This window comes from Triturus cristatus, chromosome 8, assembly GCF_964204655.1.
Source record: "Triturus cristatus chromosome 8, aTriCri1.1, whole genome shotgun sequence".
NCBI lineage: Eukaryota > Metazoa > Chordata > Amphibia > Caudata > Salamandridae > Triturus > Triturus cristatus.
Genome location: NC_140591.1, coordinates 54,037,667 through 54,063,506, shown reverse-complemented (window position 1 = coordinate 54,063,506; position 25,840 = coordinate 54,037,667). Strand labels below are relative to the sequence as shown.

At 37.6% G+C, this 25,840-nt stretch overlaps 12 non-coding genes across 12 annotated transcripts; all 12 read right to left on the bottom strand.

Moving 5' to 3' along the window:
- Positions 1 to 11: 11 nt before the first annotated feature.
- TRNAF-GAA (transfer RNA phenylalanine (anticodon GAA)) lies at positions 12 to 84 on the bottom strand. Its single transcript has one exon. It is a non-coding gene; the product is annotated as a tRNA-Phe (tRNA).
- Positions 85 to 2,340: 2,256 nt separating this feature from the next.
- TRNAF-GAA (transfer RNA phenylalanine (anticodon GAA)) lies at positions 2,341 to 2,413 on the bottom strand. The gene has a single exon. It is a non-coding gene; the product is annotated as a tRNA-Phe (tRNA).
- A 2,833-nt stretch (positions 2,414 to 5,246) lies between these two features.
- TRNAF-GAA (transfer RNA phenylalanine (anticodon GAA)) lies at positions 5,247 to 5,319 on the bottom strand. The gene has a single exon. It is a non-coding gene; the product is annotated as a tRNA-Phe (tRNA).
- A 5,761-nt stretch (positions 5,320 to 11,080) lies between these two features.
- TRNAF-GAA (transfer RNA phenylalanine (anticodon GAA)) lies at positions 11,081 to 11,153 on the bottom strand. The gene has a single exon. It is a non-coding gene; the product is annotated as a tRNA-Phe (tRNA).
- A 2,846-nt stretch (positions 11,154 to 13,999) lies between these two features.
- Positions 14,000 to 14,072, bottom strand: TRNAF-GAA (transfer RNA phenylalanine (anticodon GAA)). The gene has a single exon. It is a non-coding gene; the product is annotated as a tRNA-Phe (tRNA).
- Positions 14,073 to 16,918: 2,846 nt separating this feature from the next.
- TRNAF-GAA (transfer RNA phenylalanine (anticodon GAA)) lies at positions 16,919 to 16,991 on the bottom strand. The gene has a single exon. It is a non-coding gene; the product is annotated as a tRNA-Phe (tRNA).
- Positions 16,992 to 18,666: 1,675 nt separating this feature from the next.
- TRNAF-AAA (transfer RNA phenylalanine (anticodon AAA)) lies at positions 18,667 to 18,739 on the bottom strand. Its single transcript has one exon. It is a non-coding gene; the product is annotated as a tRNA-Phe (tRNA).
- A 1,087-nt stretch (positions 18,740 to 19,826) lies between these two features.
- TRNAF-GAA (transfer RNA phenylalanine (anticodon GAA)) lies at positions 19,827 to 19,899 on the bottom strand. The gene has a single exon. It is a non-coding gene; the product is annotated as a tRNA-Phe (tRNA).
- A 1,675-nt stretch (positions 19,900 to 21,574) lies between these two features.
- On the bottom strand, positions 21,575 to 21,647 carry TRNAF-AAA (transfer RNA phenylalanine (anticodon AAA)). Its single transcript has one exon. It is a non-coding gene; the product is annotated as a tRNA-Phe (tRNA).
- Positions 21,648 to 22,743: 1,096 nt separating this feature from the next.
- On the bottom strand, positions 22,744 to 22,816 carry TRNAF-GAA (transfer RNA phenylalanine (anticodon GAA)). Its single transcript has one exon. It is a non-coding gene; the product is annotated as a tRNA-Phe (tRNA).
- A 1,675-nt stretch (positions 22,817 to 24,491) lies between these two features.
- On the bottom strand, positions 24,492 to 24,564 carry TRNAF-GAA (transfer RNA phenylalanine (anticodon GAA)). Its single transcript has one exon. It is a non-coding gene; the product is annotated as a tRNA-Phe (tRNA).
- A 1,096-nt stretch (positions 24,565 to 25,660) lies between these two features.
- TRNAF-GAA (transfer RNA phenylalanine (anticodon GAA)) lies at positions 25,661 to 25,733 on the bottom strand. The gene has a single exon. It is a non-coding gene; the product is annotated as a tRNA-Phe (tRNA).
- Between the last annotated feature and the right edge of the window lie 107 nt (positions 25,734 to 25,840).

Below are 25,840 nucleotides of genomic sequence, written 5' to 3'. Positions count from 1 at the left end.
AGTTGAAATTGTGCCGAAACCCGGGATTGAACCAGGGACCTTTAGATCTTCAGTCTAACGCTCTCCCAACTGAGCTATTTCGGCCTGCTGGTAGTTTGGGTCTTCATCCTTTCTTTTAAACTTCCCAAGAAAATAGATGCTCATCCTCATGCTAGAGCTATGTTTTAAGATGTCCTGTATCATTCATCAGTTAACAGGTGCAATAGGTAAATAGCATTTTTCGGATCCAGGTTAGGTAGCTTTTTTTTTTACTCTGAATGGACTAGCACCATATTACACAGAGGTATTTGGCCTGAGTAGGTAAGCTATGTCATCTGAATACTGAAATCTGTGTTCAAGGAGAAGTGGAAGCTGATGCAGACAAGAGTTTACTTTACAAAAAAGCATGAAATAGGAAACATTTGTAGTCGAAGCTGAATGCAAGAGAGGTGGAAGCAAATTTAGAAGGAGGACAGAAAGACAATTCTATGTTGAATTGATCCTGTTGTCGATCAGTTGATCAAATATTTTGATAAATAAAGAAAGAAAAACTTGAGCTGATACCAAGAAATATTTTGTGAGAAGCAAGAAACCTCTCAGACTTTTCCGAAACCCAGCATTGAACAAGGGACTTTTAGATTTTCAATCTAACACTCTCCCAACTCAGCTATTTCATCCAGCTGGCCATTTTGGCTTTCTGTTGTATTTTTGATAATTGTTAAAGATAAATGCAGACCCTGGTCATTCTATCTGCATGTGCAGTTATGTGTTAAATTGTCCAATATTATTCAGCAGCTAAATTGGTCTGATGGGTGAATTTCCTTTTTAGGAGCCAAGTTAGTTAGAAGATGTTTGTAAACTATGAATGGACTTATACTCAGACACACAGACCTATATGGCGAGGGTAGGCAAACTAGGTCATCTGACTACTAACAGTTTTGTATAAGGGGAACTCGAGGCTGATGTAGGCAAAGCTTTACTTTCAATTAAAGGAAGAATTGGCAAATAAAGCAGGTAAAGTTGAATACAAGAGAGGTGGAAGCAAGTTTGACAGAAAGACAGAATGTAAAAAATATGTTGAAATGGTTGTCTTATCGATCAGCTTGATAAAAGGTTTTGATCATTATAAACAACGTCAATATGAGTTGACTCCAAATAGCATTTGTGGCATGCAAAGCAGAAGTTCAAAATGTGCCTAAACCCGGGATTGAACCAGGGACCTTTAGATCTTCAGTCTAACACTCTCCCAACTGAGATATTTCGGCCTGCCAGCAGCTATAGTATTCAGCCTCTTTTTTTGAACAATCCCAGAACAGAGATGCAGAACCTGGATTTTCAATCTGAGGTTAGAGCTGTGTTTTAATGTGTCCTGCATTGTTCAGCAGCTAACTGGTGAAATGGGTGAGTAGCGTTTTTGGGATAAATGTTAGGTCGTTTTTCTTTTAAAACTCTGAGTGGACCAGCACTGTATTACACAGACGTATGTCGCCTGAGTAGGTAAGCTATATCATCTCAATACTGACAACTTTGTTCAAGGAGAAGTGAAAGCTGATGCAGACAAGAGTTTACTTTGAAAAAAGTATAAAATGGGATAAATTCGTCATCAAAGTTGATGGCAAGAGAGGTGGAAGCAAGTTTAGAAGGAGGACAGAAAGACAACTTTTTGTTGAAGTTATCATGTTGTTGATCAGTTGATAAAATATTTTGAGAAATAAAGAAAAAAAAACTAGAGCTGATTTCAAGAAATATTTTGCAAGAATGTAGGATCCCCTCGCACTGTGCTGAAAGTCAGGATTGAATCAGGTACCTTAAGCTCTTCAGTCTAACGATCTCCCAACTGAGATATTTCAGCCAACAAGTCCCTGTGGCCTCCTGATGTATTATTAATAATTGTAGACGATACATACAGAACCTGGTCATTCTATTTTTGTTTATAGTTATGTGTTAAAGTGTCCAGTATCATTCAGCAGGTAACTTGGTCTGATGAGTGAATATCCTTTTTAGGGGACAAGGTAGGTAGAATTTTTTTTTCTAAACTCTGAATTGACTTATACTCTGAAACACAGACCTATATGGCCAGGGTGTACAAGCTATGTCATCTGACTACTGACAGTTTTGTATAAGGGGAATTGGAGGCTGATGCAGGCAAAGCTTTACTTTAAAATAAAGCAAGAAGTTGCAAATAAATGAGGCATAGTTGAATACAAGAGAGGTGGAAGCAAGTTTGAAAGGAAGACAGAAAGTAAATAATATGTTGAATTGATTGTGTTGTTGATCAGATTGATAAAAGGTTTTGATAAAGAAGAGCGTTGATTTAACTCCAAACAGCTTTTGTGACATGAAAAGCAGAAGTTGAAAATGTGCCGAAACCCGGGATTGAACCAGGGACCTTTAGATCTTCAGTCTAACGCTCTCCCAACTGAGCTATTTCGGCCTGCTGGTAGTTTGGGTCTTCATCCTTTCTTTTAAACTTCCCAAGAAAATAGATGCTCAACCTCATGCTAGAGCTATGTTTTAAGATGTCCTGTATCATTCACCAGTTAACGGGTGCAATAGGTAAATAGCATTTTTCGGATCCAGGTTAGGTAGCTTTTGTTTTTTACTCTGAATGGACTAGCACCATATTACACAGAGGTATTTGGCCTGAGTAGGTAAGCTATGTCATCTGAATACTGAAATCTGTGTTCAAGGAGAAGTGGAAGCTGATGCAGACAAGAGTTTACTTTACAAAAAAGCATGAAATAGGAAACATTTGTAGTCGAAGCTGAATGCAAGAGAGGTGGAAGCAAATTTAGAAGGAGGACAGAAAGACAATTCTATGTTGAATTGATCATGTTGTCGATCAGTTGATCAAATATTTTGATAAATAAAGAAAGAAAAACTTGAGCTGATACCAAGAAATATTTTGTGAGAAGCAAGAAACCTCTCAGACTTTTCCGAAACCCAGCATTGAACAAGGGACTTTTAGATTTTCAATCTAACACTCTCCCAACTCAGCTATTTCATCCAGCTGGCCATTTTGGCTTTCTGTTGTATTTTTGATAATTGTTAAAGATAAATGCAGACCCTGGTCATTCTATCTGCATGTGCAGTTATGTGTTAAATTGTCCAATGTTATTCAGCAGCTAAATTGGTCTGATGGGTGAATTTCCTTTTTAGGAGCCAAGTTAGTTAGAAGATGTTTGTAAACTATGAATGGACTTATACTCAGACACACAGACCTATGTGGCGAGGGTAGGCAAACTAGGTCATCTGACTACTAACAGTTTTGTATAAGGGGAACTCGAGGCTGATGCAGGCAAAGCTTTACTTTCAATTAAAGGAAGAATTGGCAAATAAAGCAGGTAAATTTGAATACAAGAGAGGTGGAAGCAAGTTTGACAGAAAGACAGAATGTAAAAAATATGTTGAAATGGTTGTCTTTTCGATCAGCTTGATAAAAGGTTTTGATCATTATAAACAACGTCAATATGAGTTGACTCCAAATAGCATTTGTGGCATGCAAAGCATAAGTTCAAAATGTGCCTAAACCCGGGATTGAACCAGGGACCTTTAGATCTTCAGTCTACTGCTCTCCCAACTGAGCTATTTCATCCAGCTGGCAATTTTGGCTTTCTGTTGTATTTTTTATAATTGTTAAAGATAAATGCAGAACCTGGTCACTCTATCTGCATGTGCAGTTATGTGTTAAATTGTCCAGTATTATTCAGTAGCTAAATTGGTCTGATGGGTGAATTTCCTTTTTAGGAGCCAAGTTAGTTAGATGATGTTTGTAAACTATGAATGGACTTATACTCAGAAACACAGACCTATATGGCGAGGGTCGGCAAGCTAGGTCATCTGACTACTAACAGTTTTGTATAAGGGGAACTGGAGGCTGATGCAGGCAAAGCTTTACTTTCAATTAAAGGAAGAATTGGGAAATAAAGGAGGCAAAGTTGAATACAAGAGAGGTGGAAGCAAGTTTGAAAGAAAGACAGAAAGTAAATAATATGTTGAATTAATTGTATTGTCGATTATCTTGATAAAAGGTTTTGATCATTATAAACAAAGTCAATATGAGTTGACTCAAAATAGTCTTTGTGGCATGCAAAGCAGAAGTTCAAAATGTGCCGAAACCCGGGACCTTTAGATCTTCAGTCTAACACTCTCCCAACTGAGCTATTTCGGCCTGCCAGCAGCTATAGTATTCAGCCTCTTTTTTTGAACAATCCCAGAACAGAGATGCAGAACCTGGATTTTCAATCTGAGGTTAGAGCTGTGTTTTAATGTGTCCTGCATTGTTCAGCAGCTAACTGGTGAAATGGGTGAGTAGCGTTTTTGGGATAAATGTTAGGTCGTTTTTCTTTTAAAACTCTGAGTGGACCAGCACTGTATTACACAGACGTATGTCGCCTGAGTAGGTAAGCTATGTCATCTCAATACTGACAACTTTGTTCAAGGAGAAGTGAAAGCTGATGCAGACAAGAGTTTACTTTGAAAAAAGTATAAAATGGGATAAATTCGTCATCAAAGTTGATGGCAAGAGAGGTGGAAGCAAGTTTAGAAGGAGGACAGAAAGACAACTTTTTGTTGAAGTTATCATGTTGTTGATCAGTTGATAAAATATTTTGAGAAATAAAGAAAAAAAAACTAGAGCTGATTTCAAGAAATATTTTGCAAGAATGTAGGATCCCCTCGCACTGTGCTGAAAGTCAGGATTGAATCAGGTACCTTAAGCTCTTCAGTCTAACGATCTCCCAACTGAGATATTTCAGCCAACAAGTCCCTGTGGCCTCCTGATGTATTATTAATAATTGTAGACGATACATACAGAACCTGGTCATTCTATTTTCGTTTATAGTTATGTGTTAAAGTGTCCAGTATCATTCAGCAGGTAACTTGGTCTGATGAGTGAATATCCTTTTTAGGGGACAAGGTAGGTAGAATTTTTTTTTCTAAACTCTGAATTGACTTATACTCTGAAACACAGACCTATATGGCCAGGGTGTACAAGCTATGTCATCTGACTACTGACAGTTTTGTATAAGGGGAATTGGAGGCTGATGCAGGCAAAGCTTTACTTTAAAATAAAGCAAGAAGTTGCAAATAAATGAGGCATAGTTGAATACAAGAGAGGTGGAAGCAAGTTTGAAAGGAAGACGGAAAGTAAATAATATGTTGAATTGATTGTGTTGTTGATCAGATTGATAAAAGGTTTTGATAAAGAAGAGCGTTGATTTAACTCCAAACAGCTTTTGTGACATGAAAAGCAGAAGTTGAAATTGTGCCGAAACCCGGGATTGAACCAGGGACCTTTAGATCTTCAGTCTAACGCTCTCCCAACTGAGCTATTTCGGCCTGCTGGTAGTTTGGGTCTTCATCCTTTCTTTTAAACTTCCCAAGAAAATAGATGCTCAACCTCATGCTAGAGCTATGTTTTAAGATGTCCTGTATCATTCATCACTTAACGGGTGCAATAGGTAAATAGCATTTTTCGGATCCAGGTTAGGTAGCTTTTGTTTTTTACTCTGAATGGACTAGCACCATATTACACAGAGGTATTTGGCCTGAGTAGGTAAGCTATGTCATCTGAATACTGAAATCTGTGTTCAAGGAGAAGTGGAAGCTGATGCAGACAAGAGTTTACTTTACAAAAAAGCATGAAATAGGAAACATTTGTAGTCGAAGCTGAATGCAAGAGAGGTGGAAGCAAATTTAGAAGGAGGACAGAAAGACAATTCTATGTTGAATTGATCATGTTGTCGATCAGTTGATCAAATATTTTGATAAATAAAGAAAGAAAAACTTGAGCTGATACCAAGAAATATTTTGTGAGAAGCAAGAAACCTCTCAGACTTTTCCGAAACCCAGCATTGAACAAGGGACTTTTAGATTTTCAATCTAACACTCTCCCAACTGAGCTATTTCATCCAGCTGGCCATTTTGGCTTTCTGTTGTATTTTTGATAATTGTTAAAGATAAATGCAGACCCTGGTCATTCTATCTGCATGTGCAGTTATGTGTTAAATTGTCCAATATTATTCAGCAGCTAAATTGGTCTGATGGGTGAATTTCCTTTTTAGGAGCCAAGTTAGTTAGAAGATGTTTGTAAACTATGAATGGACTTATACTCAGACACACAGACCTATATGGCGAGGGTAGGCAAACTAGGTCATCTGACTACTAACAGTTTTGTATAAGGGGAACTCGAGGCTGATGCAGGCAAAGCTTTACTTTCAATTAAAGGAAGAATTGGCAAATAAAGCAGGTAAAGTTGAATACAAGAGAGGTGGAAGCAAGTTTGACAGAAAGACAGAATGTAAAAAATATGTTGAAATGGTTGTCTTATCGATCAGCTTGATAAAAGGTTTTGATCATTATAAACAACGTCAATATGAGTTGACTCCAAATAGCATTTGTGGCATGCAAAGCAGAAGTTCAAAATGTGCCTAAACCCGGGATTGAACCAGGGACCTTTAGATCTTCAGTCTACTGCTCTCCCAACTGAGCTATTTCATCCAGCTGGCAATTTTGGCTTTCTGTTGTATTTTTTATAATTGTTAAAGAAAAATGCAGAACCTGGTCACTCTATCTGCATGTGCAGTTATGTGTTAAATTGTTCAGTATTATTCAGTAGCTAAATTGGTCTGATGGGTGAATTTCCTTTTTAGGAGCCAAGTTAGTTAGATGATGTTTGTAAACTATGAATGGACTTATACTCAGAAACACAGACCTATATGGCGAGGGTCGGCAAGCTAGGTCATCTGACTACTAACAGTTTTGTATAAGGGGAACTGGAGGCTGATGCAGGCAAAGCTTTACTTTCAATTAAAGGAAGAATTGGGAAATAAAGGAGGCAAAGTTGAATACAAGAGAGGTGGAAGCAAGTTTGAAAGAAAGACAGAAAGTAAATAATATGTTGAATTAATTGTATTGTCGATTATCTTGATAAAAGGTTTTGATCATTATAAACAAAGTCAATATGAGTTGATTCAAAATAGTCTTTGTGGCATGCAAAGCAGAAGTTCAAAATGTGCCGAAACCCGGGATCGAACCAGGGACCTTTAGATCTTCAGTCTAACGCTCTCCTAACTGAGCTATTTCGGCCTGCCAGCAGCTATAGTATTCAGCCTCTTTTTTTGAACAATCCCAGAACAGAGATGCAGAACCTGGATTTTCAATCTGAGGTTAGAGCTGTGTTTTAATGTGTCCTGCATTGTTCAGCAGCTAACTGGTGAAAGGGTGAGTAGCGTTTTTGGGATAAATGTTAGGTCGTTTTTCTTTTAAAACTCTAAGTGGACCAGCACTGTATTACACAGACGTATGTCGCCTGAGTAGGTAAGCTATGTCATCTCAATACTGACAACTTTGTTCAAGGAGAAGTGAAAGCTGATGCAGACAAGAGTTTACTTTGAAAAAAGTATAAAATGGGATAAATTCGTCATCAAAGTTGATGGCAAGAGAGGTGGAAGCAAGTTTAGAAGGAGGACAGAAAGACAACTTTTTGTTGAAGTTATCATGTTGTTGATCAGTTGATAAAATATTTTGAGAAATAAAAAAAAAAAAACTAGAGCTGATTTCAAGAAATATTTTGCAAGAATGTAGGATCCCCTCGCACTGTGCTGAAAGTCAGGATTGAATCAGGTACCTTAAGCTCTTCAGTCTAACGATCTCCCAACTGAGATATTTCAGCCAACAAGTCCCTGTGGCCTCCTGATGTATTATTAATAATTGTAGACGATACATACAGAACCTGGTCATTCTATTTTCGTTTATAGTTATGTGTTAAAGTGTCCAGTATCATTCAGCAGGTAACTTGGTCTGATGAGTGAATATCCTTTTTAGGGGACAAGGTAGGTAGAATTTTTTTTTCTAAACTCTGAATTGACTTATACTCTGAAACACAGACCTATATGGCCAGGGTGTACAAGCTATGTCATCTGACTACTGACAGTTTTGTATAAGGGGAACTGGAGGCTGATGCAGGCAAAGCTTTACTTTAAAATAAAGCAAGAAGTTGCAAATAAATGAGGCATAGTTGAATACAAGAGAGGTGGAAGCAAGTTTGAAAGGAAGACAGAAAGTAAATAATATGTTGAATTGATTGTGTTGTTGATCAGATTGATAAAAGGTTTTGATAAAGAAGAGCGTTGATTTAACTCCAAACAGCTTTTGTGACATGAAAAGCAGAAGTTGAAATTGTGCCGAAACCCGGGATTGAACCAGGGACCTTTAGATCTTCAGTCTAACGCTCTCCCAACTGATCTATTTCGGCCTGCTGGTAGTTTGGGGCTTCATCCTTTTTTTTTAAACTTCACAAGAAAATAGATGCTCAACCTCATGCTAGAGCTATGTTTTAAGATGTCCTGTATCATTCACCAGTTAACGGGTGCAATAGGTAAATAGCATTTTTCGGATCCAGGTTAGGTAGCTTTTGTTTTTTACTCTGAATGGACTAGCACCATATTACACAGAGGTATTTGGCCTGAGTAGGTAAGCTATGTCATCTGAATACTGAAATCTGTGTTCAAGGAGAAGTGGAAGCTGATGCAGACAAGAGTTTACTTTACAAAAAAGCATGAAATAGGAAACATTTGTAGTCGAAGCTGAATGCAAGAGAGGTGGAAGCAAATTTAGAAGGAGGACAGAAAGACAATTCTATGTTGAATTGATCATGTTGTCGATCAGTTGATCAAATATTTTGATAAATAAAGAAAGAAAAACTTGAGCTGATACCAAGAAAAATTTTGTGAGAAGCAAGAAACCTCTCAGACTTTTCCGAAACCCAGCATTGAACAAGGGACTTTTAGATTTTCAATCTAACACTCTCCCAACTGAGCTATTTCATCCAGCTGGCCATTTTGGCTTTCTGTTGTATTTTTGATAATTGTTAAAGATAAATGCAGACCCTGGTCATTCTATCTGCATGTGCAGTTATGTGTTAAATTGTCCAATATTATTCAGCAGCTAAATTCGTCTGATGGGTGAATTTCCTTTTTAGGAGCCAAGTTAGTTAGAAGATGTTTGTAAACTATGAATGGACTTATACTCAGACACACAGACCTATATGGCGAGGGTAGGCAAACTAGGTCATCTGACTACTAACAGTTTTGTATAAGGGGAACTCGAGGCTGATGCAGGCAAAGCTTTACTTTCAATTAAAGGAAGAATTGGCAAATAAAGCAGGTAAAGTTGAATACAAGAGAGGTGGAAGCAAGTTTGACAGAAAGACAGAATGTAAAAAATATGTTGAAATGGTTGTCTTATCGATCAGCTTGATAAATGGTTTTGATCATTATAAACAACGTCAATATGAGTTGACTCCAAATAGCATTTGTGGCATGCAAAGCAGAAGTTCAAAATGTGCCTAAACCCGGGATTGAACCAGGGACCTTTAGATCTTCAGTCTACTGCTCTACCAACTGAGCTATTTCATCCAGCTGGCAATTTTGGCTTTCTGTTGTATTTTTTATAATTGTTAAAGAAAAATGCAGAACCTGGTCACTCTATCTGCATGTGCAGTTATGTGTTAAATTGTCCAGTATTATTCAGTAGCTAAATTGGTCTGATGGGTGAATTTCCTTTTTAGGAGCCAAGTTAGTTAGATGATGTTTGTAAACTATGAATGGACTTATACTCAGAAACACAGACCTATATGGCGAGGGTCGGCAAGCTAGGTCATCTTACTACTAACAGTTTTGTATAAGGGGAACTGGAGGCTGATGCAGGCAAAGCTTTACTTTCAATTAAAGGAAGAATTGGGAAATAAAGGAGGCAAAGTTGAATACAAGAGAGGTGGAAGCAAGTTTGAAAGAAAGACAGAAAGTAAATAATATGTTGAATTAATTGTATTGTCGATTATCTTGATAAAAGGTTTTGATCATTATAAACAAAGTCAATATGAGTTGACTCAAAATAGTCTTTGTGGCATGCAAAGCAGAAGTTCAAAATGTGCCCAAACCCGGGATCGAACCAGGGACCTTTAGATCTTCAGTCTAACGCTCTCCCAACTGAGCTATTTCGGCCTGCCAGCAGCTATAGTATTCAGCCTCTTTTTTTGAACAATCCCAGAACAGAGATGCAGAACCTGGATTTTCAATCTGAGGTTAGAGCTGTGTTTTAATGTGTCCTGCATTGTTCAGCAGCTAACTGGTGAAAGGGTGAGTAGCGTTTTTGGGATAAATGTTAGGTCGTTTTTCTTTTAAAACTCTAAGTGGACCAGCACTGTATTACACAGACGTATGTCGCCTGAGTAGGTAAGCTATGTCATCTCAATACTGACAACTTTGTTCAAGGAGAAGTGAAAGCTGATGCAGACAAGAGTTTACTTTGAAAAAAGTATAAAATGGGATAAATTTGTCATCAAAGTTGATGGCAAGAGAGGTGGAAGCAAGTTTAGAAGGAGGACAGAAAGACAACTTTTTGTTGAAGTTATCATGTTGTTGATCAGTTGATAAAATATTTTGAGAAATAAAAAAAAAAACTAGAGCTGATTTCAAGAAATATTTTGCAAGAATGTAGGATCCCCTCGCACTGTGCTGAAAGTCAGGATTGAATCAGGTACCTTAAGCTCTTCAGTCTAACGATCTCCCAACTGAGATATTTCAGCCAACAAGTCCCTGTGGCCTCCTGATGTATTATTAATAATTGTAGACGATACATACAGAACCTGGTCATTCTATTTTCGTTTATAGTTATGTGTTAAAGTGTCCAGTATCATTCAGCAGGTAACTTGGTCTGATGAGTGAATATCCTTTTTAGGGGACAAGGTAGGTAGAATTTTTTTTTCCTAAACTCTGAATTGACTTATACTCTGAAACACAGACCTATATGGCCAGGGTGTACAAGCTATGTCATCTGACTACTGACAGTTTTGTATAAGGGGAATTGGAGGCTGATGCAGGCAAAGCTTTACTTTAAAATAAAGCAAGAAGTTGCAAATAAATGAGGCATAGTTGAATACAAGAGAGGTGGAAGCAAGTTTGAAAGGAAGACAGAAAGTAAATAATATGTTGAATTGATTGTGTTGTTGATCAGATTGATAAAAGGTTTTGATAAAGAAGAGCGTTGATTTAACTCCAAACAGCTTTTGTGACATGAAAAGCAGAAGTTGAAATTGTGCCGAAACCCGGGATTGAACCAGGGACCTTTAGATCTTCAGTCTAACGCTCTCCCAACTGAGCTATTTCGGCCTGCTGGTAGTTTGGGTCTTCATCCTTTCTTTTAAACTTCCCAAGAAAATAGATGCTCAACCTCATGCTAGAGCTATGTTTTAAGATGTCCTGTATCATTCATCAGTTAACGGGTGCAATAGGTAAATAGCATTTTTCGGATCCAGGTTAGGTAGCTTTTGTTTTTTACTCTGAATGGACTAGCACCATATTACACAGAGGTATTTGGCCTGAGTAGGTAAGCTATGTCATCTGAATACTGAAATCTGTGTTCAAGGAGAAGTGGAAGCTGATGCAGACAAGAGTTTACTTTACAAAAAAGCATGAAATAGGAAACATTTGTAGTCGAAGCTGAATGCAAGAGAGGTGGAAGCAAATTTAGAAGGAGGACAGAAAGACAATTCTATGTTGAATTGATCATGTTGTCGATCAGTTGATCAAATATTTTGATAAATAAAGAAAGAAAAACTTGAGCTGATACCAAGAAATATTTTGTGAGAAGCAAGAAACCTCTCAGACTTTTCCGAAACCCAGCATTGAACAAGGGACTTTTAGATTTTCAATCTAACACTCTCCCAACTGAGCTATTTCATCCAGCTGGCCATTTTGGCTTTCTGTTGTATTTTTGATAATTGTTAAAGATAAATGCAGACCCTGGTCATTCTATCTGCATGTGCAGTTATGTGTTAAATTGTCCAATATTATTCAGCAGCTAAATTGGTCTGATGGGTGAATTTCCTTTTTAGGAGCCAAGTTAGTTAGAAGATGTTTGTAAACTATGAATGGACTTATACTCAGACACACAGACCTATATGGCGAGGGTAGGCAAACTAGGTCATCTGACTACTAACAGTTTTGTATAAGGGGAACTCGAGGCTGATGCAGGCAAAGCTTTACTTTCAATTAAAGGAAGAATTGGCAAATAAAGCAGGTAAAGTTGAATACAAGAGAGGTGGAAGCAAGTTTGACAGAAAGACAGAATGTAAAAAATATGTTGAAATGGTTGTCTTATCGATCAGCTTGATAAAAGGTTTTGATCATTATAAACAACGTCAATATGAGTTGACTCCAAATAGCATTTGTGGCATGCAAAGCAGAAGTTCAAAATGTGCCTAAACCCGGGATTGAACCAGGGACCTTTAAATCTTCAGTCTACTGCTCTCCCAACTGAGCTATTTCATCCAGCTGGCAATTTTGGCTTTCTGTTGTATTTTTTATAATTGTTAAAGATAAATGCAGAACCTGGTCACTCTATCTGCATGTGCAGTTATGTGTTAAATTGTCCAGTATTATTCAGTAGCTAAATTGGTCTGATGGGTGAATTTCCTTTTTAGGAGCCAAGTTAGTTAGATGATGTTTGTAAACTATGAATGGATTTATACTCAGAAACACAGACCTATATGGCGAGGGTCGGCAAGCTAGGTCATCTGACTACTAACAGTTTTGTATAAGGGGAACTGGAGGCTGATGCAGGCAAAGCTTTACTTTCAATTAAAGGAAGAATTGGGAAATAAAGGAGGCAAAGTTGAATACAAGAGAGGTGGAAGCAAGTTTGAAAGAAAGACAGAAAGTAAATAATATGTTGAATTAATTGTATTGTCGATTATCTTGATAAAAGGTTTTGATCATTATAAACAAAGTCAATATGAGTTGACTCAAAATAGTCTTTGTGGCATGCAAAGCAGAAGTTCAAAATGTGCCGAAACCCGGGATCGAACCAGGGACCTTTAGATCTTCAGTCTAACGCTCTCCCAACTGAGATATTTCGGCCTGCCAGCAGCTATAGTATTCAGCCTCTTTTTTTGAACAATCCCAGAACAGAGATGCAGAACCTGGATTTTCAATCTGAGGTTAGAGCTGTGTTTTAATGTGTCCTGCATTGTTCAGCAGCTAACTGGTGAAATGGGTGAGTAGCGTTTTTGGGATAAATGTTAGGTCGTTTTTCTTTTAAAACTCTAAGTGGACCAGCACTGTATTACACAGACGTATGTCGCCTGAGTAGGTAAGCTATGTCATCTCAATACTGACAACTTTGTTCAAGGAGAAGTGAAAGCTGATGCAGACAAGAGTTTGCTTTGAAAAAAGTATAAAATGGGATAAATTCGTCATCAAAGCTGATGGCAAGAGAGGTGGAAGCAAGTTTAGAAGGAGGACAGAAAGACAACTTTTTGTTGAAGTTATCATGTTGTTGATCAGTTGATAAAATATTTTGAGAAATAAAGGAAAAAAAACCTAGAGCTGATTTCAAGAAATATTTTGCAAGAATGTAGGATCCCCTCGCACTGTGCTGAAAGTCAGGATTGAATCAGGTACCTTAAGCTCTTCAGTCTAACGATCTCCCAACTGAGATATTTCAGCCAACAAGTCCCTGTGGCCTCCTGATGTATTATTAATAATTGTAGACGATACATACAGAACCTGGTCATTCTATTTTCGTTTATAGTTATGTGTTAAAGTGTCCAGTATCATTCAGCAGGTAACTTGGTCTGATGAGTGAATATCCTTTTTAGGGGACAATGTAGGTAGAATTTTTTTTTCTAAACTCTGAATTGACTTATACTCTGAAACACAGACCTATATGGCCAGGGTGTACAAGCTATGTCATCTGACTACTGACAGTTTTGTATAAGGGGAATTGGAGGCTGATGCAGGCAAAGCTTTACTTTAAATTAAAGCAAGAAGTTTCAAATAAATGAGGCATAGTTGAATACAAGAGAGGTGGAAGCAAGTTTGAAAGGAAGACAGAAAGTAAATAATATGTTGAATTGATTGTGTTGTTGATCAGATTGATAAAAGGTTTTGATAAAGAAGAGCGTTGATTTAACTCCAAACAGCTTTTGTGACATGAAAAGCAGAAGTTGAAATTGTGCCGAAACCCGGGATTGAACCAGGGACCTTTAGATCTTCAGTCTAACGCTCTCCCAACTGAGCTATTTCGGCCTGCTGGTAGTTTGGGTCTTCATCCTTTCTTTTAAACTTCCCAAGAAAATAGATGCTCAACCTCATGCTAGAGCTATGTTTTAAGATGTCCTGTATCATTCATCAGTTAACGGGTGCAATAGGTAAATAGCATTTTTCGGATCCAGGTTAGGTAGCTTTTGTTTTTTACTCTGAATGGACTAGCACCATATTACACAGAGGTATTTGGCCTGAGTAGGTAAGCTATGTCATCTGAATACTGAAATCTGTGTTCAAGGAGAAGTGGAAGCTGATGCAGACAAGAGTTTACTTTACAAAAAAGCATGAAATAGGAAACATTTGTAGTCGAAGCTGAATGCAAGAGAGGTGGAAGCAAATTTAGAAGGAGGACAGAAAGACAATTCTATGTTGAATTGATCATGTTGTCGATCAGTTGATCAAATATTTTGATAAATAAAGAAAGAAAAACTTGAGCTGATACCAAGAAATATTTTGTGAGAAGCAAGAAACCTCTCAGACTTTTCCGAAACCCAGCATTGAACAAGGGACTTTTAGATTTTCAATCTAACACTCTCCCAACTGAGCTATTTCATCCAGCTGGCCATTTTGGCTTTCTGTTGTATTTTTGATAATTGTTAAAGATAAATGCAGACCCTGGTCATTCTATCTGCATGTGCAGTTATGTGTTAAATTGTCCAATATTATTCAGCAGCTAAATTGGTCTGATGGGTGAATTTCCTTTTTAGGAGCCAAGTTAGTTAGAAGATGTTTGTAAACTATGAATGGACTTATACTCAGACACACAGACCTATATGGCGAGGGTAGGCAAACTAGGTCATCTGACTACTAACAGTTTTGTATAAGGGGAACTCGAGGCTGATGCAGGCAAAGCTTTACTTTCAATTAAAGGAAGAATTGGCAAATAAAGCAGGTAAAGTTGAATACAAGAGAGGTGGAAGCAAGTTTGACAGAAAGACAGAATGTAAAAAATATGTTGAAATGGTTGTCTTATCGATCAGCTTGATAAAAGGTTTTGATCATTATAAACAACGTCAATATGAGTTGACTCCAAATAGCATTTGTGGCATGCAAAGCAGAAGTTCAAAATGTGCCTAAACCCGGGATTGAACCAGGGACCTTTAAATCTTCAGTCTACTGCTCTCCCAACTGAGCTATTTCATCCAGCTGGCAATTTTGGCTTTCTGTTGTATTTTTTATAATTGTTAAAGATAAATGCAGAACCTGGTCACTCTATCTGCATGTGCAGTTATGTGTTAAATTGTCCAGTATTATTCAGTAGCTAAATTGGTCTGATGGGTGAATTTCCTTTTTAGGAGCCAAGTTAGTTAGATGATGTTTGTAAACTATGAATGGACTTATACTCAGAAACACAGACCTATATGGCGAGGGTCGGCAAGCTAGGTCATCTGACTACTAACAGTTTTGTATAAGGGGAACTGGAGGATGATGCAGGCAAAGCTTTACTTTCAATTAAAGGAAGAATTGGGAAATAAAGGAGGCAAAGTTGAATACAAGAGAGGTGGAAGCAAGTTTGAAAGAAAGACAGAAAGTAAATAATATGTTGAATTAATTGTATTGTCGATTATCTTGATAAAAGGTTTTGATCATTATAAACAAAGTCAATATGAGTTGACTCAAAATAGTCTTTGTGGCATGCAAAGCAGAAGTTCAAAATGTGCCGAAACCCGGGATCGAACCAGGGACCTTTAGATCTTCAGTCTAACGCTCTCCCAAATGAGCTACTTCAGCCTGCCAGCAGCTATAGTATTGAGCCTCTTTTTTTGAACAATCCCAGAACAGAGATGCAGAACCTGGATTTTCAATCTGAGGTTAGAGCTGTGTTTTAATGTGTCCTGCATTGTTCAGCAGCTAACTGGTGAAATGGGTGAGTAGCGTTTTTGGGATAAATGTTAGGTCGTTTTTCTTTTAAAACTCTAAGTGGACCAGCACTGTATTACACAGACGTATGTCGCCTGAGTAGGTAAGCTATGTCATCTCAATACTGACAACTTTGTTCAAGGAGAAGTGAAAGCTGATGCAGACAAGAGTTTGCTTTGAAAAAAGTATAAAATGGGATAAATTCGTCATCAAAGCTGATGGCAAGAGAGGTGGAAGCAAGTTTAGAAGGAGGACAGAAAGACAACTTTTTGTTGAAGTTATCATGTTGTTGATCAGTTGATAAAATATTTTGAGAAATAAAGAAAAAAAAACCTAGAGCTGATTTCAAGAAATATTTTGCAAGAATGTAGGATCCCCTCGCACTGTGCTGAAAGTCAGGATTGAATCAGGTACCTTAAGCTCTTCAGTCTAACGATCTCCCAACTGAGATATTTCAGCCAACAAGTCCCTGTGGCCTCCTGATGTATTATTAATAATTGTAGACGATACATACAGAACCTGGTCATTCTATTTTCGTTTATAGTTATGTGTTAAAGTGTCCAGTATCATTCAGCAGGTAACTTGGTCTGATGAGTGAATATCCTTTTTAGGGGACAATGTAGGTAGAATTTTTTTTTCTAAACTCTGAATTGACTTATACTCTGAAACACAGACCTATATGGCCAGGGTGTACAAGCTATGTCATCTGACTACTGACAGTTTTGTATAAGGGGAATTGGAGGCTGATGCAGGCAAAGCTTTACTTTAAAATAAAGCAAGAAGTTTCAAATAAATGAGGCATAGTTGAATACAAGAGAGGTGGAAGCAAGTTTGAAAGGAAGACAGAAAGTAAATAATATGTTGAATTGATTGTGTTGTTGATCAGATTGATAAAAGGTTTTGATAAAGAAGAGCGTTGATTTAACTCCAAACAGCTTTTGTGACATGAAAAGCAGAAGTTGAAATTGTGCCGAAACCCGGGATTGAACCAGGGACCTTTAGATCTTCAGTCTAACGCTCTCCCAACTGAGCTATTTCGGCCTGCTGGTAGTTTGGGTCTTCATCCTTTCTTTTAAACTTCCCAAGAAAATAGATGCTCATCCTCATGCTAGAGCTATGTTTTAAGATGTCCTGTATCATTCATCAGTTAACAGGTGCAATAGGTAAATAGCATTTTTCGGATCCAGGTTAGGTAGCTTTTTTTTTTACTCTGAATGGACTAGCACCATATTACACAGAGGTATTTGGCCTGAGTAGGTAAGCTATGTCATCTGAATACTGAAATCTGTGTTCAAGGAGAAGTGGAAGCTGATGCAGACAAGAGTTTACTTTACAAAAAAGCATGAAATAGGAAACATTTGTAGTCGAAGCTGAATGCAAGAGAGGTGGAAGCAAATTTAGAAGGAGGACAGAAAGACAATTCTATGTTGAATTGATCATGTTGTCGATCAGTTGATCAAATATTTTGATAAATAAAGAAAGAAAAACTTGAGCTGATACCAAGAAATATTTTGTGAGAAGCAAGAAACCTCTCAGACTTTTCTAAAACCCAGCATTGAACAAGGGACTTTTAGATTTTCAATCTAACACTCTCCCAACTGAGCTATTTCATCCAGCTGGCCATTTTGGCTTTCTGTTGTATTTTTGATAATTGTTAAAGATAAATGCAGACCCTGGTCATTCTATCTGCATGTGCAGGTATGTGTTAAATTGTCCAATATTATTCAGCAGCTAAATTGCTCTGATGGGTGAATTTCCTTTTTAGGAGCCAAGTTAGTTAGAAGATGTTTGTAAACTATGAATGGACTTATACTCAGACACACAGACCTATATGGCGAGGGTAGGCAAACTAGGTCATCTGACTACTAACAGTTTTGTATAAGGGGAACTCGAGGCTGATGTAGGCAAAGCTTTACTTTCAATTAAAGGAAGAATTGGCAAATAAAGCAGGTAAAGTTGAATACAAGAGAGGTGGAAGCAAGTTTGACAGAAAGACAGAATGTAAAAAATATGTTGAAATGGTTGTCTTATCGATCAGCTTGATAAAAGGTTTTGATCATTATAAACAACGTCAATATGAGTTGACTCCAAATAGCATTTGTGGCATGCAAAGCAGAAGTTCAAAATGTGCCTAAACCCGGGATTGAACCAGGGACCTTTAGATCTTCAGTCTACTGCTCTCCCAACTGAGCTATTTCATCCAGCTGGCAATTTTGGCTTTCTGTTGTATTTTTTATAATTGTTAAAGAAAAATGCAGAACCTGGTCACTCTATCTGCATGTGCAGTTATGTGTTAAATTGTCCAGTATTATTCAGTAGCTAAATTGGTCTGATGGGTGAATTTCCTTTTTAGGAGCCAAGTTAGTTAGATGATGTTTGTAAACTATGAATGGACTTATACTCAGAAACACAGACCTATATGGCGAGGGTCGGCAAGCTAGGTCATCTGACTACTAACAGTTTTGTATAAGGGGAACTGGAGGCTGATGCAGGCAAAGCTTTACTTTCAATTAAAGGAAGAATTGGGAAATAAAGGAGGCAAAGTTGAATACAAGAGAGGTGGAAGCAAGTTTGAAAGAAAGACAGAAAGTAAATAATATGTTGAATTAATTGTATTGTCGATTATCTTGATAAAATGTTTTGATCATTATAAACAAAGTCAATATGAGTTGACTCAAAATAGTCTTTGTGGCATGCAAAGCAGAAGTTCAAAACGTGCCGAAACCCAGGATCGAACCAGGGACCTTTAGATCTTTAGTCTAACGCTCTCCCAACTGAGCTATTTCGGCCTGCCAGCAGCTATAGCATTCAGCCTCTTTTTTTGAACAATCCCAGAACAGAGATGCAGAACCTGGATTTTCAATCTGAGGTTAGAGCTGTGTTTTAATGTGTCCTGCATTGTTCAGCAGCTAACTGGTGAAATGGGTGAGTAGCGTTTTTGGGATAAATGTTAGGTCGTTTTTCTTTTAAAACTCTAAGTGGACCAGCACTGTATTACACAGACGTATGTCGCCTGAGTAGGTAAGCTATGTCATCTCAATACTGACAACTTTGTTCAAGGAGAAGTGAAAGCTGATGCAGACAAGAGTTTACTTTGAAAAAAGTATAAAATGGGATAAATTCGTCATCAAAGCTGATGGCAAGAGAGGTGGAAGCAAGTTTAGAAGGAGGACAGAAAGACAACTTTTTGTTGAAGTTATCATGTTGTTGATCAGTTGATAAAATATTTTGAGAAATAAAGAAAAAAAAACTAGAGCTGATTTCAAGAAATATTTTGCAACAATGTAGGATCCCCTCGCACTGTGCTGAAAGTCAGGATTGAATCAGGTACCTTAAGCTCTTCAGTCTAACGATCTCCCAACTGAGATATTTCAGCCAACAAGTCCCTGTGGCCTCCTGATGTATTATTAATCGATACATACAGAACCTGGTCATTCTATTTTCGTTTATAGTTATGTGTTAAAGTGTCCAGTATCATTCAGCAGGTAACTTGGTCTGATGAGTGAATATCCTTTTTAGGGGACAATGTAGGTAGAATTTTTTTTTCTAAACTCTGAATTGACTTATACTCTGAAACACAGACCTATATGGCCAGGGTGTACAAGCTATGTCATCTGACTACTGACAGTTTTGTATAAGGGGAATTGGAGGCTGATGCAGGCAAAGCTTTACTTTAAAATAAAGCAAGAAGTTGCAAATAAATGAGGCATAGTTGAATACAAGAGAGGTGGAAGCAAGTTTGAAAGGAAGACAGAAAGTAAATAATATGTTGAATTGATTGGAGTTAAATCAACGCTCTTCTTTATCAAAACCTTTTATCAATCTGATCAACAACACAAACAGCTTTTGTGACATGAAAAGCAGAAGTTGAAATTGTGCCGAAACCCGGGATTGAACCAGGGACCTTTAGATCTTCAGTCTAACGCTCTCCCAACTGAGCTATTTCGGCCTGCTGGTAGTTTGGGTCTTCATCCTTTCTTTTAAACTTCCCAAGAAAATAGATGCTCAACCTCATGCTAGAGCTATGTTTTAAGATGTCCTGTATCATTCATCAGTTAACGGGTGCAATAGGTAAATAGCATTTTTCGGATCCAGGTTAGGTAGCTTTTTTTTTTACTCTGAATGGACTAGCACCATATTACACAGAGGTATTTGGCCTGAGTAGGTAAGCTATGTCATCTGAATACTGACATCTGTGTTCAAGGAGAAGTGGAAGCTGATGCAGACAAGAGTTTACTTTACAAAAAAGCATGAAATAGGAAACATTTGTAGTCGAAGCTGAATGCAAGAGAGGTGGAAGCAAATTTAGAAGGAGGACAGAAAGACAATTCTATGTTGAATTGATCATGTTGTCGATCAGTTGATCAAATATTTTGATAAATAAAGAAAGAAAAACTTGAGCTGATACCAAGAAATATTTTGTGAGAAGCAAGAAACCTCTCAGACTTTTCCGAAACCCAGCATTGAACAAGGGACTTTTAGATTTTCAATCTAACACTCTCCCAACTGAGCTATTTCATCCAGCTGGCCATTTTGGCTTTCTGTTGTATTTTTGATAATTGTTAAAGATAAATGCAGACCCTGGTCATTCTATCTGCATGTGCAGTTATGTGTTAAATTGTCCAATATTATTCAGCAGCTAAATTGGTCTGATGGGTGAATTTCCTTTTTAGGAGCCAAGTTAGTTAGAAGATGTTTGTAAACTATGAATGGACTTATACTCAGAGACACAGACCTATATGGCGAGGGTAGGCAAACTAGGTCATCTGACTACTAACAGTTTTGTATAAGGGGAACTCGAGGCTGATGCAGGCAAAGCTTTACTTTCAATTAAAGGAAGAATTGGCAAATAAAGCAGGTAAAGTTGAATACAAGAGAGGTGGAAGCAAGTTTGACAGAAAGACAGAATGTAAAAAATATGTTGAAATGGTTGTCTTTTCGATCAGCTTGATAAAAGGTTTTGATCATTATAAACAACGTCAATATGAGTTGACTCCAAATAGCATTTGTGGCATGCAAAGCAGAAGTTCAAAATGTGCCTAAACCCGGGATTGAACCAGGGACCTTTAGATCTTCAGTCTACTGCTCTCCCAACTGAGCTATTTCATCCAGCTGGCAATTTTGGCTTTCTGTTGTATTTTTTATAATTGTTAAAGAAAAATGCAGAACCTGGTCACTCTATCTGCATGTGCAGTTATGTGTTAAATTGTCCAGTATTATTCAGTAGCTAAATTGGTCTGATGGGTGAATTTCCTTTTTAGGAGCCAAGTTAGTTAGATGATGTTTGTAAACTATGAATGGACTTATACTCAGAAACACAGACCTATATGGCGAGGGTCGGCAAGCTAGGTCATCTGACTACTAACAGTTTTGTATAAGGGGAACTGGAGGCTGATGCAGGCAAAGCTTTACTTTCAATTAAAGGAAGAATTGGGAAATAAAGGAGGCAAAGTTGAATACAAGAGAGGTGGAAGCAAGTTTGAAAGAAAGACAGAAAGTAAATAATATGTTGAATTAATTGTATTGTCGATTATCTTGATAAAATGTTTTGATCATTATAAACAAAGTCAATATGAGTTGACTCAAAATAGTCTTTGTGGCATGCAAAGCAGAAGTTCAAAACGTGCCGAAACCCGGGATCGAACCAGGGACCTTTAGATCTTTAGTCTAACGCTCTCCCAACTGAGCTATTTCGGCCTGCCAGCAGCTATAGTATTCAGCCTCTTTTTTTGAACAATTCCAGAACAGAGATGCAGAACCTGGATTTTCAATCTGAGGTTAGAGCTGTGTTTTAATGTGTCCTGCATTGTTCAGCAGCTAACTGGTGAAATGGGTGAGTAGCGTTTTTGGGATAAATGTTAGGTCGTTTTTCTTTTAAAACTCTAAGTGGACCAGCACTGTATTACACAGACGTATGTCGCCTGAGTAGGTAAGCTATGTCATCTCAATACTGACAACTTTGTTCAAGGAGAAGTGAAAGCTGATGCAGACAAGAGTTTACTTTGAAAAAAGTATAAAATGGGATAAATTCGTCATCAAAGCTGATGGCAAGAGAGGTGGAAGCAAGTTTAGAAGGAGGACAGAAAGACAACTTTTTGTTGAAGTTATCATGTTGTTGATCAGTTGATAAAATATTTTGAGAAATAAAGAAAAAAAAACTAGAGCTGATTTCAAGAAATATTTTGCAAGAATGTAGGATCCCCTCGCACTGTGCTGAAAGTCAGGATTGAATCAGGTACCTTAAGCTCTTCAGTCTAACGATCTCCCAACTGAGATATTTCAGCCAACAAGTCCCTGTGGCCTCCTGATGTATTATTAATAATTGTAGACGATACATACAGAACCTGGTCATTCTATTTTCGTTTATAGTTATGTGTTAAAGTGTCCAGTATCATTCAGCAGGTAACTTGGTCTGATGAGTGAATATCCTTTTTAGGGGACAATGTAGGTAGAATTTTTTTTTCTAAACTCTGAATTGACTTATACTCTGAAACACAGACCTATATGGCCAGGGTGTACAAGCTATGTCATCTGACTACTGACAGTTTTGTATAATGGGAATTGGAGGCTGATGCAGGCAAAGCTTTACTTTAAAATAAAGCAAGAAGTTGCAAATAAATGAGGCGTAGTTGAATACAAGAGAGGTGGAAGCAAGTTTGAAAGGAAGACAGAAAGTAAATAATATGTTGAATTGATTGGAGTTAAATCAACGCTCTTCTTTATCAAAACCTTTTATCAATCTGATCAACAACACAAACAGCTTTTGTGACATGAAAAGCAGAAGTTGAAATTGTGCCGAAACCCGGGATTGAACCAGGGACCTTTAGATCTTCAGTCTAACGCTCTCCCAACTGAGCTATTTCGGCCTGCTGGTAGTTTGGGTCTTCATCCTTTCTTTTAAACTTCCCAAGAAAATAGATGCTCAACCTCATGCTAGAGCTATGTTTTAAGATGTCCTGTATCATTCATCAGTTAACGGGTGCAATAGGTAAATAGCATTTTTCGGATCCAGGTTAGGTAGCTTTTTTTTTTACTCTGAATGGACTAGCACTATATTACACAGAGGTATTTGGCCTGAGTAGGTAAGCTATGTCATCTGAATACTGAAATCTGTGTTCAAGGAGAAGTGGAAGCTGATGCAGACAAGAGTTTTCTTTACAAAAAAGCATGAAATAGGAAACATTTGTAGTCGAAGCTGAATGCAAGAGAGGTGGAAGCAAATTTAGAAGGAGGACAGAAAGACAATTCTATGTTGAATTGATCATGTTGTCGATCAGTTGATCAAATATTTTGATAAATAAAGAAAGAAAAACTTGAGCTGATACCAAGAAATATTTTGTGAGAAGCAAGAAACCTCTCAGACTTTTCCGAAACCCAGCATTGAACAAGGGACTTTTAGATTTTCAATCTAACACTCTCCCAACTGAGCTATTTCATCCAGCTGGCCATTTTGGCTTTCTGTTGTATTTTTGATAATTGTTAAAGATAAATGCAGACCCTGGTCATTCTATCTGCATGTGCAGTTATGTGTTAAATTGTCCAATGTTATTCAGCAGCTAAATTGGTCTGATGGGTGAATTTCCTTTTTAGGAGCCAAGTTAGTTAGAAGATGTTTGTAAACTATGAATGGACTTATACTCAGACACACAGACCTATGTGGCGAGGGTAGGCAAACTAGGTCATCTGACTACTAACAGTTTTGTATAAGGGGAACTCGAGGCTGATGCAGGCAAAGCTTTACTTTCAATTAAAGGAAGAATTGGCAAATAAAGCAGGTAAAGTTGAATACAAGAGAGGTGGAAGCAAGTTTGACAGAAAGACAGAATGTAAAAAATATGTTGAAATGGTTGTCTTTTCGATCAGCTTGACAAAAGGTTTTGATCATTATAAACAACGTCAATATGAGTTGACTCCAAATAGCATTTGTGGCATGCAAAGCATAAGTTCAAAATGTGCCTAAACCCGGGATTGAACCAGGGACCTTTAGATCTTCAGTCTACTGCTCTCCCAACTGAGCTATTTCATCCAGCTGGCAATTTTGGCTTTCTGTTGTATTTTTTATAATTGTTAAAGATAAATGCAGAACCTGGTCACTCTATCTGCATGTGCAGTTATGTGTTAAATTGTCCAGTATTATTCAGTAGCTAAATTGGTCTGATGGGTGAATTTCCTTTTTAGGAGCCAAGTTAGTTAGATGATGTTTGTAAACTATGAATGGACTTATACTCAGAAACACAGACCTATATGGCGAGGGTTGGCAAGCTAGGTCATCTGACTACTAACAGTTTTGTATAAGGGGAACTGGAGGCTGTTGCAGGCAAAGCTTTACTTTCAATTAAAGGAAGAATTGGGAAATAAAGGAGGCAAAGTTGAATACAAGAGAGGTGGAAGCAAGTTTGAAAGAAAGACAGAAAGTAAATAATATGTTGAATTAATTGTATTGTCGATTATCTTGATAAAAGGTTTTGATCATTATAAACAAAGTCAATATGAGTTGACTCAAAATAGTCTTTGTGGCATGCAAAGCAGAAGTTCAAAATGTGCCGAAACCCGGGATCGAACCAGGGACCTTTAGATCTTCAGTCTAACGCTCTCCCAACTGAGCTATTTCGGCCTGCCAGCAGCTATAGTATTCAGCCTCTTTTTTTGAACAATCCCAGAACAGAGATGCAGAACCTGGATTTTCAATCTGAGGTTAGAGCTGTGTTTTAATGTGTCCTGCATTGTTCAGCAGCTAACTGGTGAAATGGGTGAGTAGCGTTTTTGGGATAAATGTTAGGTCGTTTTTCTTTTAAAACTCTAAGTGGACCAGCACTGTATTACACAGACGTATGTCGCCTGAGTAGGTAAGCTATGTCATCTCAATACTGACAACTTTGTTCAAGGAGAAGTGAAAGCTGATGCAGACAAGAGTTTGCTTTGAAAAAAGTATAAAATGGGATAAATTCGTCATCAAAGCTGATGGCAAGAGAGGTGGAAGCAAGTTTAGAAGGAGGACAGAAAGACAACTTTTTGTTGAAGTTATCATGTTGTTGATCAGTTGATAAAATATTTTGAGAAATAAAGAAAAAAAAACCTAGAGCTGATTTCAAGAAATATTTTGCAAGAATGTAGGATCCCCTTGCACTGTGCTGAAAGTCAGGATTGAATCAGGTACCTTAAGCTCTTCAGTCTAACGATCTCCCAACTGAGATATTTCAGCCAACAAGTCCCTGTGGCCTCCTGATGTATTATTAATAATTGTAGACGATACATACAGAACCTGGTCATTCTATTTTCGTTTATAGTTATGTGTTAAAGTGTCCAGTATCATTCAGCAGGTAACTTGGTCTGATGAGTGAATATCCTTTATAGGGGACAATGTAGGTAGAATTTTTTTTCTAAACTCTGAATTGACTTATACTCTGAAACACAGACCTATATGGCCAGGGTGTACAAGCTATGTCATCTGACTACTGACAGTTTTGTATAAGGGGAATTGGAGGCTGATGCAGACAAAGCTTTACTTTAAAATAAAGCAAGAAGTTTCAAATAAATGAGGCATAGTTGAATACAAGAGAGGTGGAAGCAAGTTTGAAAGGAAGACAGAAAGTAAATAATATGTTGAATTGATTGTGTTGTTGATCAGATTGATAAAAGGTTTTGATAAAGAAGAGCGTTGATTTAACTCCAAACAGCTTTTGTGACATGAAAAGCAGAAGTTGAAATTGTGCCGAAACCCGGGATTGAACCAGGGACCTTTAGATCTTCAGTCTAACGCTCTCCCAACTGAGCTATTTCGGCCTGCTGGTAGTTTGGGTCTTCATCCTTTCTTTTAAACTTCCCAAGAAAATAGATGCTCATCCTCATGCTAGAGCTATGTTTTAAGATGTCCTGTATCATTCATCAGT